The sequence below is a fragment of the Paroedura picta genome, chromosome 6 (genome assembly GCF_049243985.1).
Source record: "Paroedura picta isolate Pp20150507F chromosome 6, Ppicta_v3.0, whole genome shotgun sequence".
Lineage (NCBI taxonomy): Eukaryota > Metazoa > Chordata > Lepidosauria > Squamata > Gekkonidae > Paroedura > Paroedura picta.
In genome coordinates, this window is record NC_135374.1 from 76,582,107 (window position 1) to 76,601,287 (window position 19,181).

Sequence of the window (19,181 nt, forward strand, 5' to 3'; positions counted from 1 at the left end):
GGTGGCTGGGACTTGAATATAGCCTCCCCCCGCATCACGTACAACCAGGCAGTGCAGGGACTGGAAGGCAGGGCCTCCCAGGAAGTCTGACAGTGGCTCATGCCACTGCTTGATCCATGGGGCAGATAGGCAGGTATCGGGCCATGGCAGAGGCAATGAGGACTTGTGAGGGCTGGAAGAGCATCTGATTGGGCTTCAGTGGGAAAGTTCCCCCTCCCAGCAAGGGCCAATTAAGGGTGCTGTGATGGTGACTGCCGGCACACCAGCCTCTCTGAGTGACCCCACAGTGGTTACTGATGGCGCCCCAGCTTCCCTGAGTAGCTCTCAGGGGGAGGGCCCTCTACCCGAGGGCCAAACAGAGGGCCAGCACATCATTAGAAGTACTGTGCACATTTTATTATATAGGATAATGTTTTATAGGAGATTTCATGGTATATATGCAAGCGCTGGGTGAATCGCTATAAGTAGATCAGTATAGTCTTTAGAAATGTATCTTATTTTCCCCTTCTGTTGCCCTTAATTTTGTTAATTCAGCCTTATGAATGTACCATTCATATTTGCCTAGGCTTTCAGATGTATGCCTCCGTGAACAAAAGAAAACAGTATTAGTCTTGTATATTACTAATCCAACATTGACCGTTTTCCTGCCGCCTAGTCTTTCCCTCAAAGTGACCTGAGGTATACATGGCTAAGACTTCTAAAGCAGAGGCCCTTTTATTTCATCCCATCAGCTTAAAGAATCAAGGTAAACAGCACTTTCAGTGTTGAGTGTGGTGCAAACTGGCAGAGGGCTTATGCTAAGCGTAGGTGAAAACATTTCTTTTCAAGGACAAAGGAGTCAGACATCAAATAATAGACCAGCTATAGAGATGAACGCATAATAGTAATTCTTTGTCTCACTTTTTTTCACACTTCAAGGTAAACACGTCAAGTGGAAGAAAAGGTGATTCCAAAGGGGAAAAAGCTTAAAATCATCAAAGAAGACTACCACAACAGCATTCATGTGAAGATCCCCATGTTCAGGGTGATATTTGTGCTTCCTCAAAACAAAAGCAGTTCTCTTTAAACGTTATATCTCTTTAAAATGAAGGACTATCCTATCTTCTTTGTACCTGAATCAGTGCTAGCTTTTGATAGCAGGAAGAGTGGGAATATTTTGAAACAATTCTGAATCATTTACAAAACATCAGCCTGAAAAGCATATTGCTTTTTAAAAAAACGGCAGAAACATTGAACAGCCTGCTTGATCAAACTGGAACGTAGGTTTGTTTGTTTTTTTCCAGTGACTGAATGTCAGACAAAAATGCTTTAGTAAAGGATGATGATATCCCTACCTTTTGATCTTGGTCTGCACCGTTGTACACAGTTGCTTTTTGTACACATGATTGTGTTGTTGAATGAATGTCACTGTTGGAATACAATGACAGCTTATTAAATGATAAAACACAAAGTTGTAAACTGTCTAGATTTATATAAGATCATAGAATCATAGAATCATAGAATCATAGAGTTGGAAGGGGCCATACAGGCCATCTAGTCCAACCCCCTGCTCAACGCAGGATTAGCCCTAAGCATCCTAAAGCATCCAAGAAAAGTGTGTATCCAGCCTTTGCTTGAAGACTGCCAGTGAGGGGGAGCTCACCACCTCCTTAGGCAGCCTATTCCACTGCTGAACTACTCTGACTGTGAAAAACTTTTTCCTGATATCTAGCCTATATCGTTGTACTTGAAGTTTAAACCCATTACTGCGTGTCCTTTCCTCTGCAGCCAGCAGAAACAGCATCCTGCCCTCCTCCAAGTGACAACCTTTCAAATACTTAAAGAGGGCTATCATGTCCCCTCTCAACCTCCTTTTCTCCAGGCTGAACATTCCCAAGTCCCTCAACCTATCTTCATAGGGCTTGGTCCCTTGGCCCCAGATCATCTTCGTCGCTCTCCTCTGTACCCTTTCAATTTTATCGATGTCCTTCTTGAAGTGAGGCCTCCAGAACTGCACACAGTACTCCAGGTGTGGTCTGACCAGTGCCGTATACAATTGGACTATGACATCTTGTGATTTTGATGTGATACCTCTGTTGATACAGCCCAAAATGGCATTTGCCTTTTTTACCGCTGCATCACACTGCCTGCTCATGTTTAGTTTACAATCCACAAGTACCCCAAGGTCTCGTTCACACACACTGCTACCTAGAAGCGTATCCCCCATCCAGTAGGCATGCTTTTCATTTTTCTGACCCAGATGCAGAACTTTACACTTATCTTTATTAAATTGCATCTTGTTCTCATTTGCCCATTTTTCCATTGTGTTCAGATCTCGTTGAACTCTGTCTCTATCTTCCGGAGTATTTGCCAGTCCTCCCAATTTGGTGTCATCTGCAAACTTGATGAGTAGTCCCTCCACCCCCTCATCTAGATCATTAATAAATATGTTAAAAAGTACCGGGCCGAGCACCGAACCCTGAGGTACCCCGCTACTCACCTCTCTCCAGTCTGATGAAACACCATTGACAACAAGTCTTTGAGTGCGGTTCTCTAACCAATTCCCTATCCACCTAACAATCTGAAAATCCAGATTGCAGTCCTTCAACTTATCCATCAGAACATCATGGGGAACCTTGTCAAAAGCTTTACTAAAATCCAAGTAAATGACATCAACCAAATTTCCCCGATCCAGCAAACCTGTTACTTGTTCAAAAAAGGAAACTAGGTTGGTCTGGCAGGACCTGTTGGAGACAAATCCATGCTGACTTCTGGAGGACCATGGGTTGACTACCACTGGCCTATAGTTAATATGTGTACCACTACTATTAAAACAAATGCAAGTAGCAATGTGCTACAGATGAATCCACATCATATAAAAACAAGGAATTATTTGCATCTCAAATCCATGTTTACACCAGCTCCTTAACTTTTTGTGCAGTGGATATGAACATTAAGATTTGGACCTGTCCGATCTTCAAAAAAGGGAGGAAGGATGACCCGGGAAACTACAGACCAGTGAGTCTGACCTCTGTTGTGGGAAAGATAATGGAGCAGATATTAAAGGGAGCGATCTGCAAACATCTGGAGGACAATTTGGTGATCCAAGGAAGTCAGCATGGATTTGTCTCCAACAGGTCCTGCCAGACAAACCTAGTTTCCTTTTGTTGGCAGGGGCTCATGGGAATTGTAGTCCATGGACATCTGGAGGACCACAGGTTGACTACCCCTGCTATAGGCAATTTTGCATTTTATTTACCATGTCTGCCACAGTGTGGCAGCACTTATCTCATAAAACTCAAAAGATCCATTTTACACTGCATCTACTCCTTCAAAACTAGTGAAGATATGTTTGAGCATCTAATTAGCTAGTGGTACCCATATAGCACTTTTTTAGGGAGAAGAAGCTCTTTAGGGTATAATATTTTTCAGACTGTGCATTAATTTACTATAAATTATATCAGAGTTTTGCAAACAGTAGCCTATGAATGTGATTGACTTTTACTTGGCAAGTATATGGTCCTTTCTTAAAGTCACTGGTATCTAATTCCTAGACCTATTTAAAACATAGTTACCTGGAAAAATTAACTTATCTGTTCAGATAATAGACAGTTATCTGAAAAAAGAAGCAGCCTGTAGAATGAGAATTCTGAGAGATGATTTTTTTAGATAATTGAATCCATTGGACCTTGGTCACCGTTTCTGTAGCATGTCAGAATATTCAAATGGATTGTTATTAAATTAAGAATGGCAAGTGCATTCACCCAAGAATATCCTTTAGTTTTTCTGACCCCTGCAAGGGTACACTTTATAATTTCCCACTTAACACTTCTTTTCTGCTTCAGTGTTATGGAATGCTGAAGTATTTGTGAATTTGTAAAATAGAACTCTTTAGAACAGCGGTTCTCAATCTGGGGGTTGCAACTCCTAGGGGTATCGATCAACCCTTTTCCCAAGGGTCGCTGAGGCCAGCACTGCGCCGCCACCGCACCGCCACCTTCCTAATGGCTCCAGCGCACTCCGGCTGCCTTGACAATCATGGAAGCTTGAGGTGACCAGCAGAGGAGAGGGGCGCCAGTACTTCCCCTCTGCGGCGCTGGCCACTTTGGGCTTCCGTGATTGCCAGTATCCCAGAGCGTGCAACCCTTCTACCCCCTTTGGGTCGCCGAGGCCACTGCCGTACCAGCACCACTGCAGTGTTGGCACAGTGGCCTCGGAGACCCAAAGAGAACCACTGCTTTAGAAGATTGTTTGGCTCCTCAGTATGTAACTTTGTTATGTGTGGCAGGACCCTGCTCTATAGACTGGCATACTGTCTCCAACAACAAGTGGCGCCCCTCAATCATCTAGGCTTATGCCAAACCCAGACACTGTTAAAGTCTGCCAAGTCCCTGAAAGACCAGACTCCATTTTTCCCCCAGCTTGTTCTCAGCCACAGGTTTGACATGACAGATGCAGCCTGAAATACATTTTGCTCTCTTTGTTCCACACCTCCCCGCCCCATTGTATTGCTGATTGAGTGGCCAGCAGAGAAATGTTTGCCTAGGCAATACCTTGTTGTCTGACGCCTATGACTCATCCTAGGCCAATCTGCCAGGGGAGATTGCTTCCATAGCTAGACCCATTGACATGATAGCTCCTTTTGTGTAGACCCATTAATGCCTACCTCTGGATCTGGCTAGGTCATTTCTCACCTTCCTACCCATGGAAAATTCCATCATGTACCCACCATGGCAAGCTCAGCACGATCCCTTCTCCCCCAAAACCTATAAAATCTCTGGCTTTGCGAAGCCAAAGTGTGCTTCTGATTTGGGACTCACTTGGAATACCCTTCACACTGCAGGCTGGTCATGTTCCTCTCTGCTCTCCAGGACTAGTAAATATACCTATTACAACCCCTTTCCCTCTTTGAATTTCTATCCACTTGACTGTGAAGTGTGCCAGGTTTTTGTTTCTCTATTTCTTTTTATTATTTGCTTTCTAATAAACATTATTTTACTACAACTACTTGTCTGCCTTGAGTTCTAAAGGGTTGAATTACCTTATAAACGTTGGCAAACAATCAATTTGCTATGTTACTAACCTCTCACAAAGCAATTCCCCACTGCTCATAGACACGTGTCTTCGACCCATGCATGCATTTCTGGTAACAGTAGATATTGAATGTTAAAAAATTCCCCCCTTATTTATTTTTATTTATTGTATTTCTATATGCTGGTTTTAATTTTGTTGTTTATGTTATTGAATTTTTGTACTTTTATAGTTACCTCCCTGGTATTGGAGTTATCTGGGGGTGGGGGGTGGAGGGGGAGCATAAATAGAAATGAGTTTAAAAAAATAATGATTAACTCTCCATCTATGAGTTCTAGAGACGTTTGAGCACTGTGATAATTTCTGTACTGTACATTCTGAGGAGTGATAGAATTGTGGGAGCTTTCCTGACTTTCTCAGGCAGGATATTGCCTGGCATTGTTGGCACCAATTTTTATTTATTTATTATTATTTTATATTTATTCCCTGCCACTCCTGAAGCCAGCTCGTGGCAGGTTACATCAGTCCATAAAGCCAAGTTAAAACCCCCATTAAAAGGACATAAAATCCAAGTATAATCACAACAAAGTAAGAACATGGTGGAAATATAATCTCACCCCAACCCTACCCCTAGAAGGGAGAGGAAGGAGAGCTAGATGGCTCAAGATGTTGCATAACAGTGGACAATAAATGATAGATAGATAAAAGATAAAGGGGGGGGCATCGATCTTCCTCACTGACCCCAGCCTCAACCATAGACCTGGTGAAAGAGTTCCGTTTTGTAGGCCCTGCAGAATGCCGAGAGATCCCGTAGGGCCTGTAGCTCACCTGGGAGCTCATTCCACCAGTTCGGGGCCAGGACAAAAAGGCCCTGGCCCTGGTCAAGGCCAGGCGTGCTTTAAAAAAGTTATTTGAAATGGGCCAGGTCAGAGCAATGTTGTAGTGCAGTTTCGGCAGTAACTGCACTTTTCTAACCCTTACAGCTAGGGTGCAAGTGCCTGTGAAATCCGTGGGTATGTTTTCCCTCATCCTTCATGTGGGGGACAGGTGCTGTAGAGTTGCAATTACACAATGAAATGGCAGGTCTGTCACTGCCTGTCTTTTGCTACTACCAAAACCTTCAATTAAAAAGTACTCAAAACCCACGATTGCACAGTTTCTATAAAGTGCTGTCTAGTCAATTACTCTTTATTGTTGATGAGTGTAAGGGGTCAGCCCTCTGCAGCAATAAGAAATGCAGGAATTACCTAACAGAAGAGAACTGCCCACATCTGCATACCTTTGTCCAAAGGGCCTATGCAAATACATGAAGGTTTTTTAATAGGATTATTCTATTCCTATGCAGTGTTACCCATGCTCTTCATAATAAAGAAAAGTTAAAACAGGGTGCATGGAAGATCCTGAAAAGTCATAAAACACAGCTTGGGGGAAGCATGAGATGTGAAAGAGAAATCACTGTGTTGGAAGGGCACTTTCACACAGCAACCTGAGCATGACGGAAAACCATCTTAGTGTTAAGCAGCCCCAGGGCACAGTCTTTGTCTACACTGAAACAGAGATTATCAACTGAAATGATCAGCAACATCTCCATCCCAGACTGAAATGGGTCTAGAGAAGACGTATAGTCAAGGAAGAGCTGGAGTGATTCCGTAACTGCTCAGAAACATTTTCCCCAGAAAGGACATTGAGCAATAATTTGTCACATGACTTTAACACAAAAGATAAAAAGAGATATTAAAAACAACTATTAAAAGCACTACAAATGGACAGAGCACTAAATGTAGCCATAGGGACAGGAGAACAGTGGTTCTAATCATTTCGGCAAACCTGGATTGTTACTAGAAGTCTTTAAAAGGCATGGTGTTGTTGTCATGGGTCAGCCAAGAGTCAGCTATCTTGACTACTCCTCAGGGGAGGAAGGGGACAGCATAGCCAGATCAGAGGCAACAGAACCTAATAAGAGGAGGAGGTGCAAGCATGCCAAGTTCAGAACTTATACAGAGTCACCATGACCCAACTCTGATCAAGCAGATGACAGCCTGTTTCCTGTTTCCAGCCCTCCTGGATCACTGGGACCCTTAGGGATGGGAGTGGGGACACACAGTAGAGCTGCAGGCTAAGAAGAAGTGCTCACTTCCTGGCTAAACATCAGCTACCTGTTGATGAGTCATTGTAGGATTGCTGTGGGGTGTGGAGCTTGAAGGATGCTGTGGGGTGTGGATACTACATAAACTGCACTGAAACGTCCCTGCCGGAAAACCTTGACTTCCTGGACCAGACTACCTTTCTTGGATGACCTTTGGAAATCCTGGACTTTAGCCTGGAAATGACTTTGCATCTCATCACTTCTCTTGGCTTTGGTTGTTGAGAAGAACTGAGAAGATATCTGCAACCTGATACTCGTACCTGGACAGGCTACTACACTGAGCTGTGTGTTTCCTTCTGGCTAAGTGCTCAGTCCTGGTTGCGGGAAGGACATTCATACAAACTGGCACACCAAATTCATGGCGCACCTATAGTAACAATCTTCTTGGAATATATTTTGGTGAAGTATCAGTAGTGTCTCTTGTCTCACTCTCTGCCCATTTCATAGTTTAGTGTACTGGGGTGGCAAAAGGAGCAACATGTCCATGACTGAAGCCAGTGGGACAGTGGAGAAGCCACCTTGCTATTGTGCTCTGATATTCTCTTGTGGGCTATGTTCTATAACTGGAGGGACAGAACCAAACCAGTGAGTCTTGCTGAAGTTGTTGAGCATTTTGAATAACTTTTTCAGGTGGTTGTCATTTGGACCGCTGTCTGAATATACTTCTTTGAAGTAGATAAACAATTTTATTGCATCCTTGCAAATTCTCAAATACTTTTTCCAACACCACTGGGATAATTGCCTGAAAACAACAAAAACACTTTCATATATGATCATCTCTTGGGTGATTTTTCTTTGAAAATATGGGATCTCAAATAGTTAACTAAGTCAGACAGTATTTTGATGGGTTCCATTCAGATGCAGCAAGAGATAATATGTATATCTGAAAGAGCAATAAAGGCAGCTCATAAAATATAAACTTTATGAGTTTTATTCTCCTCTGTGCTTAATTTGTTCTCTGCATTGTTACAACAGGTTCAGACAAAAAATATGTTTTTCTGATGCTTTTGAGGATGCAGTGTAATAAATGTGTGAAGATTTAGCTATAAGTTATGAATGAATTCAAATATTTGTATGGGATAGTAGAAAAGATTACTTGGCATTGTAGCTCAGTTGGGAATCAAAAGTGGGAAGGGAATCCTGGAAGGGAATAAAAAATGTAAATTTTTGCATGCAGTGAACACATTAGCAATAAATTAGTAGGAAATAAAGATGAATTCATTTTATTGGCTTTCTGAAATGGGAACACCCTTTAAGTTATGTTGCTTTCTAGAAAAGACACGTGAGGCGCATCACAAAGGCTTGGAGGAGACATCTCATTTTCTTCTCTCCCACTATTTTCCCCCTTTCCCGTAAACTGCCATCATCTCTCACGGTTCCCTGCTTTCTTCTCTTCTTCCTCACTACCAGCCAACCTATCTTTATTTGCCCCTGTCTTCAGCTTTTCCTTCTTCCCTCTCCCTAACAGCTTCTCCCTGGGAGAACTCTAAGGTTCCAGCTGCTAGGCTGGGCCAGACCCAGTTGCACAGTGGGGAACTTTCAAGACTTGCAGGAGTTATCTCCCTTTCCCTTGTATCCTTTCCCCATAGTATTTTCTCTTTTTCTACTGACATCCCCCTGTTCCTCACCTTTCCATGCTTCCTTCTCATCTTCCCACTCACCAACCTCCATCAATACTGCATCTATCTCAATGGTACAACAAAACAAAATCAGAGTCCAGTGGCACCTTTAAGACCAACAAAGATTTATTCAAGTCGTGAGCTTTCAAGTGCAAGCACTCTTCCTCAGACATAGTCTGCTGCTTCAGACTAACACGCCTACCCACTTGAATCTATCTCAATGGTAGTTACCCAAAGAAGCTTCCATCAGAATCCTCAATGTTATCCTCACAACAGCCCAGTATGATAGTTTATGCTGACCATGTATGTTTGGCTCAAGATCATTAATTGACCACTACAGCAGAATGGAGATTCAAACCAGATTCTAGTTTGAAACTCTTAACTACTAAACACACTGTTTTTAATGGGTGTCTGGTGTTGAGCGGTGTCATGCAAGTCCTGTGGCATTAAGTTGCTTGATAGTTGCTGCCAGGCCTCACCTTGATGACCAACAGGGCCCTGACCCTTTTCCTGTCTTTTAATGACAGACGCCAAGGTTGACAATACTATTTTGGTTGTCAATGAGGGCAATCATTTGTAAAGTTACAGTCACTACTTCTGTTACTTTGCTCTGAGTTACCCCCCCCCCCCAGTGTTTTTGTTTATTTGTTTAAGATTTTCGGGTTTTATGCAAATCTGAGGCTTTTCTCAGGCTTGTAGAAAGATCTGTCTTGTCTGTTCATGGCTGCAGTTTCCAGAGTTCATAGATTGGGCCATGTTAAGAATTAGAACACATTGATTTTTCTGTGCTAGTTTCTGAGAGGTTCACAGCTAACCGTATAGCTTTTACTTGTCACAAAAAAACACCTCCTACCTTGAACAAATTGTGCTTTGGTGCCATGTTCAGTCACAGCACCCAGAATTTTCTGAGTACACAGTTATACATTTTCTGCTTGTTATAAATTGCGTACATTTCTGGAAATTGTTTTCCTGTTCAAGTTCTTCTCAAACTGAAGAACAGCAGTAAACTAAATGTGGAATTATATTTGAGATTTTTAGATAAACAGACACTTAAATGTTCTTTCTGCTGAAACGACAGCCATTTTAGTGATTATATTAAATAAAACTCCAGCACTCTGTGAAATGCAATAGTTTACATTTACAGAGGACTTTATAAGTACCATAGTGATATTAAATGAGGTTTCTGAAAACCTATGCATTTGTGTCTGATAGTAAAGACCACTGAACAGTAGGACTTAGTTTTGAATGACCTGCTTACAATTTGTATATACACTTTATTGCATAAGGGCACCTTAGCTGTCTTCTTCTGTCTCACTACTTAAAATAAAAGGGATGTATGGAGAACTTGAGGATGCCAAAAGATAGGAAACAGAGAGACAGAGGCCAATCTGGTTCCCATATGGTTGGCAGCCAATCTTTACTCCTTCTACTGTCCCCCCAGACTCTTGAGGTCCTGCCTCCAAGCCTCAAGGAACATTCCTAATGCAGGGTGTAGCTGGAAATCTTCTGGAATTGGAGGTGATCCACAGACTATAGAGATCAGCTCCCAAGGGGGAAATGGCTGTTTTGGAGGGGGGGACTCTGCAATGACAACTCATCTCCAGGCTTCTGGAGAAGAAAGTGCTGCATGGGAAGAGGAATTCTGTGGCATGAGGCCCAAAAGAGATTTTTCGGGATGCCAATCTCCAGTTAGGATCTGGAGATTTGCTAGAATTAAAGGTCCTTTACATGCTGCAGAGATCAAAAGGACTACTTGGGAAGGGGTAGACTCTGGTTTTGGATCCAATGAAGGTGCAGGGATCCAGGTGGGAAACAAAGAGAAATGCTGTGTGGCAGTAATTGCTAATAACAATAAATATCAAATAATTCATAAACTTGTCAGTTTCATCCTTCAATGAAGATATTTAATTGATACGAACACTTGTTTGAAGAACTAAAAACCTTTCAATCTCTACATTCTTCATTTCAATTCAGTATCAAAGTAAATTAAAAACAGTTATATGTTGCTAACAAACATGAAAATATTAGTTGGCAAAGAACTTATAGTGAGTTTCTCAATTACTGCCTCTATGCCAGTTTTTCTCAACTTTTTTACCATTGAGAAACCCCTGAAACATTCTTCAGACTTCAAGAAACCCCAGAAGTGGGGTCACCAGCTAGTCTAGCATCCCTGCCATTGTTCAGGGATGCCAGCCCCCAGGTGAGACCTAGAGAACCTCCAGAATGGAAGGCTCCTCTTTAGACTGCAGAGATCAGTTCCCTTAGAGGAAAGGGGAAGTCTCTGGTATTGTGCCCCAGGGAGGATCAGGGATAACAGCCTTCAGCTGGAACTTGGGGATCTCCTGGAATGACAGCTCCTCTCCGGACTGCAAAGATCAGTTCCTCTGGAGGAAAGGACTGCTTGGAACAGGGATAGGGCAATGTGGCATTTCCCTCTAAACACACAGATACACAGAGAGAGAACACAGAAGACAAAAGCATTCGTCCCTTCTGAAATTGCAAACCTCATTAACCACACTATCACCTCTCCATGCAGGAAATACCTGAGTGTCTCCTTCCTTGGATTGCTCTGAGAAGCCATTTGCCAGAAGGTCCAAATTTAAAGAAAAAGAATCCCATAACAGTCAATGAGCAAGTAAAAAAAAGACTTACACCATCCTCCTGCAAGAGCTTCATCTGCCTGTCTCTTTAAGGCAATGATAATATGTCCAGCTTGGTGTAATTAAAAGCAGTAGATTCTAATGTGGTGAGCTGGATTTGATTCCCTGCTCCTCCACATGCTGAGTCATCTTGGGCCAGTCACAGTCCTGTTAGAAGCTGTTCTCATCGAGCAGTTCTCAGCTTTACCTACCTCACAGGGTGTCCGTTGTAGGGAGAGGAAGGGATTATAAGCCACTTTGAGATTCCTTTGGGCAGTGAAAAGCAGGGCATAAAAATCAACTCTTTTTCTATTGGGAAGTTGCTACTGGGAAACAGTGTATCCCCCCTACACATGTCACTGTGGTCACACAGTGCTTCTGTGCCCCTTCTACAGATTCCCCATCTTCCATGCCATTGGGCTCAAATATGCTTTGTTGTGATGGTCTTGGAAAGACTGCAGAAAGACTAAAGTGGTATCCATATGGAAAGGGAAAGTCTATATCTTCCCTGTCCCACCCACATCAGCATTAATTTCCTTGCTGCAATTGCCTGTGATGGTTACCCCAAAAGCATTCCTCCCTTCTCAGATTGCAAATTGCAAACTTCACATGACTTACTCATGAGTAAACATTCCCAGAGCAGTGGCTTTTCCTGGCTGCCATGGATTGTTGCTCAACCTTTGGGTTTCTGACTAGAATCAACCACAAATCAATTCATATAGAATCGTCAGCAGCGGGGATCAGAAAGCAAGGATTTAAATGGCTCTGAGCCATTCACCCCCAACTTTTTGTTCACTGCCAAAAGCCACAGTGCTGGGGGTAAAATGGCTCTGACCCATTTAAATGCCTATTTTCTGCTCACCAATACTTTTCACAGGGAGGAAAAAGTAGTGGTTTGAACCATTCCAAGCCATTTAAACCAACCACTGAATTGTTTTTCTTCAAGATCAGAAAGTAGAGGGCTAAATATTTCAGAGCCATTTTAAACCATGTTTTCTGCTCTTCATAAATTGCCATGAACTTGCAGCAAAATTCATGAATGTTTGTGGCAGCTCTTCAGTTTGCAAATATCGCTTTGTGAACCATGGACCATACAAAATTTATGAACAGCTTTAATTCATGAGCCAGTTTGTGTCAATCTCCTAGACTTACCTTCCTTATGTAGAGCTAGCGTTAAGGATGTCTAGCAAGGGTATCTGGGCCCAGCTGTAGCAGAGTCCGGGACCGTCTCTGGGCCCAGCCAGGGGTGGGAATGGGATTCCCTCTATGGTTCTTGCAGGACCCAGCTTGTTCTATATATTTGCAAGGTGTTTAATGATCTGTTGGTTTTGCCCTTACAACAACTTTGAGATGGTCATCACTATTTGTGTTATTTTTATGGATGGAACCTTGTGGTGAGGCAAAGGATTATTTGACCAAGTCTACCCAGATGTCATGCTATGAGTACAATGGTGTGTGCAAGACTTTGAGATTCAGGTCTAATGACCTGCTGGTTCATACAGTTTCAATACATTCCAGTCAACAACCCTTTCTGTGGTTCTAGAGTTCTTTTTTAAAAATGCAAATATTAAATAAAGCCATTTCTGTGTTCAATTTCAATTTGTATTCTATCTGGAAGCTGGGTAACATTTTTACAATGTATAAGTCATGTCTGTTTTGATTACTATTCAATTTATTAATATATGTATGTCATATTTCTCATAGCACCCTAAAGCCCCAATTTTACTACCTGAACAACAATCTTCAGTAAAACAAAGAATGGCAATTGTTTGTATCTGCATTATTAGCTTTAAAGACTTAATCGTCTTGTAGCTGAATTTCCATGCATAACCTGATACTAATTGCAATATAAAAGGAAGAGAATTGCCTAAAATTACATCTAAACACAACATTAAAATGAATTATTTATTTTAATTGTTCTCATTCTTAATAAATACATTAGTACAAGACTATTAGTCCTCAAAAATCAAGTCACCCTTTTGAATGAAACAATTAAATGGGGAGGGAGTTTATAAATACACATTTTTAACATTACATTTACTAATTATCTATTCCATTAGAAGATCATTGTTGATCGTTTAGCAGCATGGGTTTGACTTTACATAATTTTATTGAGATCAGTATGTTTATATATATTTTAAAATACCCAAAGGCTAGAGAAATAATCTCTTTTTAGATCTTATTCAACTTAAAAAAACATAATGAGGTTTAAGCTAATTAAGTGATACTGTTGAATAATATAGGCTGTTTTCACAGATGGGGTTTAAACTGTTTCTCCCATCTGTAAACTGTGTGCTGTTTGAAGAATTAATCACCGCATGTTGAGAAAAGAGTGGGTTTGTGCTCCATCTCCTTGCTGTGACTGTGCACTACAAAGCAAGTCAGACTCTTGGACTTGCCTCCTACAAAAATGCAGTTGTAGCTGCGGACTTTAAAACTTAGGGTAGTATCTGAGAAGTTTGATGCTCAAGAACACTGAGTGCAGGGCCTTATTCATCTGCGGTTCGAAGACAATGTTAAGCCATCCTGGGAAAGTTTATATTTATTTATTTACTTATTTCTCTCCTGATTATTTGTTCTTATGCCTCTGACAGTATCTGCATTAGGAGACATACCTTGTTTTAGCCTCACTTGGGATTTTGATTGGATGCTGTGGGTTGAAATTTGTTTTCCACATTTGGATTTGTCCCCTTGTTTTCCAAGCTGTAATTTGCCATATGTTTTCTGCATTGTTAGAAGGAGGCAGTCTCCCATGATGCCTTGCTCCCTTCCTCTTTTCCAAAAGCTTTTTTTGCAAAATGATGCCTGCTTGCACCTTTCTTTTACTTATGCCCCTTCATTTCACCGTTCTGTGCCAAAGATCACCCTTTCCCTCCCGGTGTTTTTTTTTAAACTAAGATTATTGTGTTATAATGCTGCTGCATTGTAACATGGAAGACTGCCCTTTTAAAACATTAGGAAAGTGACTAGTGGCACTGAAGCTGTACCCTGCAGCACAGGTGGAACAGAGATTAATCATTTCTATCTCAGCATGGAATGAAAGACTTCCTCTGGTAGACCTAAAACAGAGAAGAAATGTAAAATATGGAGAACTATAAGCGTGTTGCAAAATGGGAGAGAGAGGAGCTTTGATAGGAATTCCCATGGACATTTTGTGCCTGAGTGCCCACAAATAACTGCAGTTGTTCCTAGGATTAATAACGGGAGTTTAATAAGCTACCATGGGAGAGCAACCTCTCAATGGATTTGAAACTCTGTTTGTTTATACATGCAAAAAGTGACAAAATCTATGAGATTGTGCAGCAGGCAGTGTGGTGGAGGAAGAAAGCTGTAACTGAGTAGTGACTGAGAGGGAAATGACAATATTGATTTGTGCTGGTTGTTGGCCAGGTTTAAATATGTGAAAAGAAGGAGCAAAGAATCAAGCTGCTTTAATGAATAGTTTTATTTATGCAAATAGGACGCTGTGAGGCTGTGCCCAGTCCTTGGGGCATCTTGTTTTGTTTCTTTTTTAATACTATTTTATCTTAGTTTTTCATCTTTTGTTTGTGTTTTACTTTCTGTTTGCTTTACCTAGGCTTGCCTTATTTCTGGTCTCTGCCTCTATCCTCTTCTGTTTTGTAGACCTGATACCAAAACCACCTCTCCTTCCCTTGTTTGGGTGGGGTTGAAGCAGCATGGATTTGGGGCAGCTGAAAGTTCTGGAGGGAGTCTCGACTCCTGAACTACTGTTGTCTGGCTTGTAAGAGCAGGGATTTTGTTCTATTTCTGATTCAAAACAATAAAGGTTTTGGTTTGTTTTTAATTAAATTTTAATTTATTTTGATTGTCTGCTTATCTGAGTGATTTTAATGATTTTGGATTGCCATCCAGTGGAAGTCATCTGAAGGCTGGGCTTTGTGTGTTCTGCTTAGCTGAAAAATATACCTCCCCACCCAAAGGTAAACTGTATGTCGCTTTTATAAACCTTAAGAGAGCTTTTGACACCATATTTCTCTTCCACATTGACTTTCATTTTACTTATTTATTCAATGTATTGGCTGTCCCTCTCTAACGGCAGTCTAAGGAAGCTAGCAATATTAAAAACCCGTATACAGAAAATTTTGAAACATTAAACAATTAACTACTAACGTTTTAAAAACTATGTTCTCATTTAAAAGAATGCTCCAGCACTATCCCCCTTGGAGCACTATAATCATGGTTTTGTTTTTATATCCTAGGTTCAGATGGGAGAGGAGGTGGAGAGTGGGCCATTCTGATATCCCTATGTGCCTACATTGGCCCCAACCATATGCCTGGCAGAAGAGCACTGTTTAGCAGGCCCTCTGGAACTTTGGTAGCTGCATATTGGAAGGAGTTCCCATGGGGGATAGGGAGTGGGTGGAAGCTAACCGCGTGGGCACCTATACTGGTCCAGGACTTTCACTTTTCCTATACCCATAAGCCTTCCCCAGAATCCATGTTGGGTGGGAGTTGATTTTGGAGAGACAGAATTTCAGAAGTGTCAGGCTTCTGCCATAATTTTTAGCAACGGTTAGACATGTGGATGCATATGTGAATTGCCTTTGGACTGTTCTATTTCCTTTCGTTTTCACACCTCCCCTCCTATCCATCTCCGCTTGGCTCAGGGAACATAGATGACTAATCTTGTATCGCTATCAGGACTGTTTGGGCTTTGAATATTTCCCATGTTTTATGGGTTCTCACGGGAGGACTGACTGTGGGGTTCTATGCTGAACCTGTTTTACCTCAGTTCTCACAAGATATTGTTTAGGCTAACTTGCTTGCTTTCAATAAACTCAGTCTTTTGCATCAAGTCAAGGATTTGTGTATTGGGCAATCTACAAAAACCTGCTTTAGAATTCTAAGGCATGGTAAAGCTTACACTCAAATATGCAAAGTGAATTAATTAAGGTTAATAGCCTACCTACTTAAATAGTTCTATCTCACTGTTCCCGAAAGAGCTTGGGGTGAAGAGTTTATTGATCTCTTTCCCTGTTTCATTCCCACAGCAATCCTGTAAGGCAATGACTGGCCCAACTTCTTGGCAGAATGAGGATTTGAACAATACTAGCCTATATCATTTCAGTCATGCTATATCTTTAAAAAATGCTGTTTTACTTTTTAGCATGTAAACTTTTAAAATAGTTAACTAATTTCCTACCTACATTTAATTTTTCAAACAACATGCAGTTTTCTTGCTTTACTCCCACTTCTTCCTTTTCATAATAATGAACTATTGACAGTGGACAATGGTACCTATTCCATTTCTGAAGCTCACTATATTGTTAAAAACTAATAAAGTGAATTAATACAAAAGAGCTATTATACATATAAATGTCTTTTTAATTCAGCAGCATAAACCTTATTCTGCACCTCTCTGCCACACCATAATTTTTCCAGCCTAAATCTTTAGAATATTCTTTTAATAAAAGGAGATAGCACAGAAACCTCTGACCCCACCTAATAATATCTTTTTCATTTGGGAGAATGCCAGTCATTCCCATAGCAACATTAAACAGGCAGTAATGTTCCCACTGCAGGAAAAAGTAAAAAATGGCTGTGAGAGTAAACTTAATAATGAAATTGTTGACCATTTCTGCATGAAGGGCTAAAACGTGAATGACTTCCTGCTTCCAAACGTGGGATGGTAAACCTTGTGTTTGCAGCCCTCCTCATGGGGAGACCCTTCCTGGATTTTCTCTTTGCCCCATTGTGGCTATTTGCTTCCTGACAAGGCTGCAAGGGAAAGCAAAACAAACTTCTCCCTCTGCTCCTTGTCTTGTCAATCGCAGCACACCACCAATCACAGCACAGCAGTTCTCTCATGGACTGAAACTTTCTTCCTCCCACCCCAACATTATTTTTTTAAAGGCAGTCCTGCATTGCTCTGCGGTAATGCCACAACACAGATGCACTTTTAATAAAAATTAACACTGCCTTGTTACTATGGAGAATTGCCAGAATGATATAGCATTCCTCCCCCTTTTTTTGGGGGGGGGGGATTCATGTTTTTTTGGACTTTATTTCTGATTGGGTGGATTTCTGAGATGCTGAACATGGTTCCTGGAGCCCAAAAAGTCATTTTGTGTAAATGGTTGTCTTAAAAGCAAAGTGCTTGGACCTCTGTATGATTGAGAGAAGGATGCTTGATCACCCACCCACCCCTCTTGCCAAGCTCATATCCCACCTCCAGAAAACAGAAAAGGGGCTGTGTTTTGCCTGCCTGATCCCAAAATGACTATGGGCATTTGTGTAGCTTTGCAGTTGTGCTCCAATGCAGATTGTGCCTTAAAAAAAAATTATTCAGAGCAGGAAATGGAGAGAGATGGGTGGGTGCAAAGGTGGGATAATGCTTCAAAGACTATCATGCATTTCCCCCTCCATACAGGCTTACCCCTGGTTGCTCACTGTTTGCTGATGGGATGCGAAATTGAGGGTGGTAAATGTAGTTTTGGCTATTTCCCTCATTGCGAGTTAAAAATGGCCAAAACTCAACCCAGCTCCTTGACAGCCTCGGGATGCAGGTGACATCATGTGGAGGGGGCTCTAAAAGCCACCATCAGTTGAAGGCTGTCAAGGGGCAGATTCCTCACGTGGAAATGGCTGTTGTTTTCATTTGTGTTTGTATTCCATATTTTCTTCAGTATGCAGGTTTCCCCTCTTCTCCCCCCCCCCACCAGTATACTCCCTTCTCCCGTAAATTTAGGACTTAACATTTGTAGATCTCAACTTAAAGTAATAATGTCTATATTTGAAATGAAGGATTGAGTATTGAAGTCCTTATAATGACAGCAGTGTTGAAGTGGGTCACCACCCTACCACCTGTCTTCTGCTGAGCCATTGTTCTGGTCTTCTATTACACCCATCATGTAGCAGCTGCTACAGCAGTCAGTCTCATGAGCAGCTTTAATTCTCTCAGACAGAAGAAGAGAGAGGAGGAGAAACAGCTGTGTTGAGACAAGCTGGTATGTTATATCTTCCATGATTAACTCACGGCAAAATAGAGAAAAGAGGAAGAAAGCAGACATAAATATAAAACAAGAGGAAAAGTTATTCAGGGGTGTATACACTAAAACTGTCAGCAGGTGTCAAGGAAATCTGGGCCTGGGCCTGGAGGTGATAATGAGGAGGAGGATCTCTGCTGATGCCTCCAGGAAGTCAACATAATCATTTGCGACTGATGAGAAACCAGACATGGCCCTGGATTTATAACTGGTCAGACCATATCATGACTGGCTGTATTCTATATATATATTCTATATCATGATTGACTGTATTCTATTTTTCATGCAATAGTTCTTGTACTGAATTTGGCTGAAACATGTATATTAGGCACCATTGTAGTTTGGTGTAGTGGTTAGGAGTGCTGACTTCTAATCTGGCGAGCCGGGTTCGATTCTGCACTCCCCCACATGCAGCCAGCTGGGTGACCTTGGGCTCACCACAGCACTGATAAAGCTGTTCTGACCGAGCAGTGATAACAGGGCTCTCTCAGCCTCACCCACCTCACAGGGTGTCTGTTGTGGGGAGAGGAAAGGGAAGGCGATTGTAAGCTGCTTTGAGACTCCTTCAGATAGAGAAAAGTGGCATCTAAGAACCAAGTCTTCTTCTCCTCCTCCTCCTCTTCCTCCTCCTCCTCCTCCTTGTTTTAAGTTTTTAGAACTATTTTGACAATATCTTTAAGGGATGTTTAAATAGGATTGCTTTCTTCTATATGTATAATTTATGAACAAAATCGCAAAATGCATTCAATTTAATTGGATT

The 19,181-nt window shown here is 41.6% G+C and overlaps 2 protein-coding genes across 4 annotated transcripts in view; one reads left to right on the top strand and one right to left on the bottom strand.

The window, feature by feature from the left end:
* Positions 1 to 1,450, top strand: part of CTPS2 (CTP synthase 2) — an 83,944-nt gene extending 82,494 nt beyond the window's left edge. For all 3 annotated transcript variants that reach the window (XM_077343153.1, XM_077343154.1, XM_077343155.1), the window contains exon 19: positions 919 to 1,450. The gene's annotated coding sequence lies outside the window, so the exon portion shown is untranslated. The remainder of the gene's footprint in view (positions 1 to 918) is intronic.
* Positions 1 to 19,181, bottom strand: part of S100G (S100 calcium binding protein G) — a 93,840-nt gene that overhangs the window by 34,314 nt on the left and 40,345 nt on the right. Inside the window, exon 2 of the mRNA XM_077343162.1 lies at positions 1,335 to 1,407. The gene's annotated coding sequence lies outside the window, so the exon portion shown is untranslated. The remainder of the gene's footprint in view (positions 1 to 1,334; positions 1,408 to 19,181) is intronic.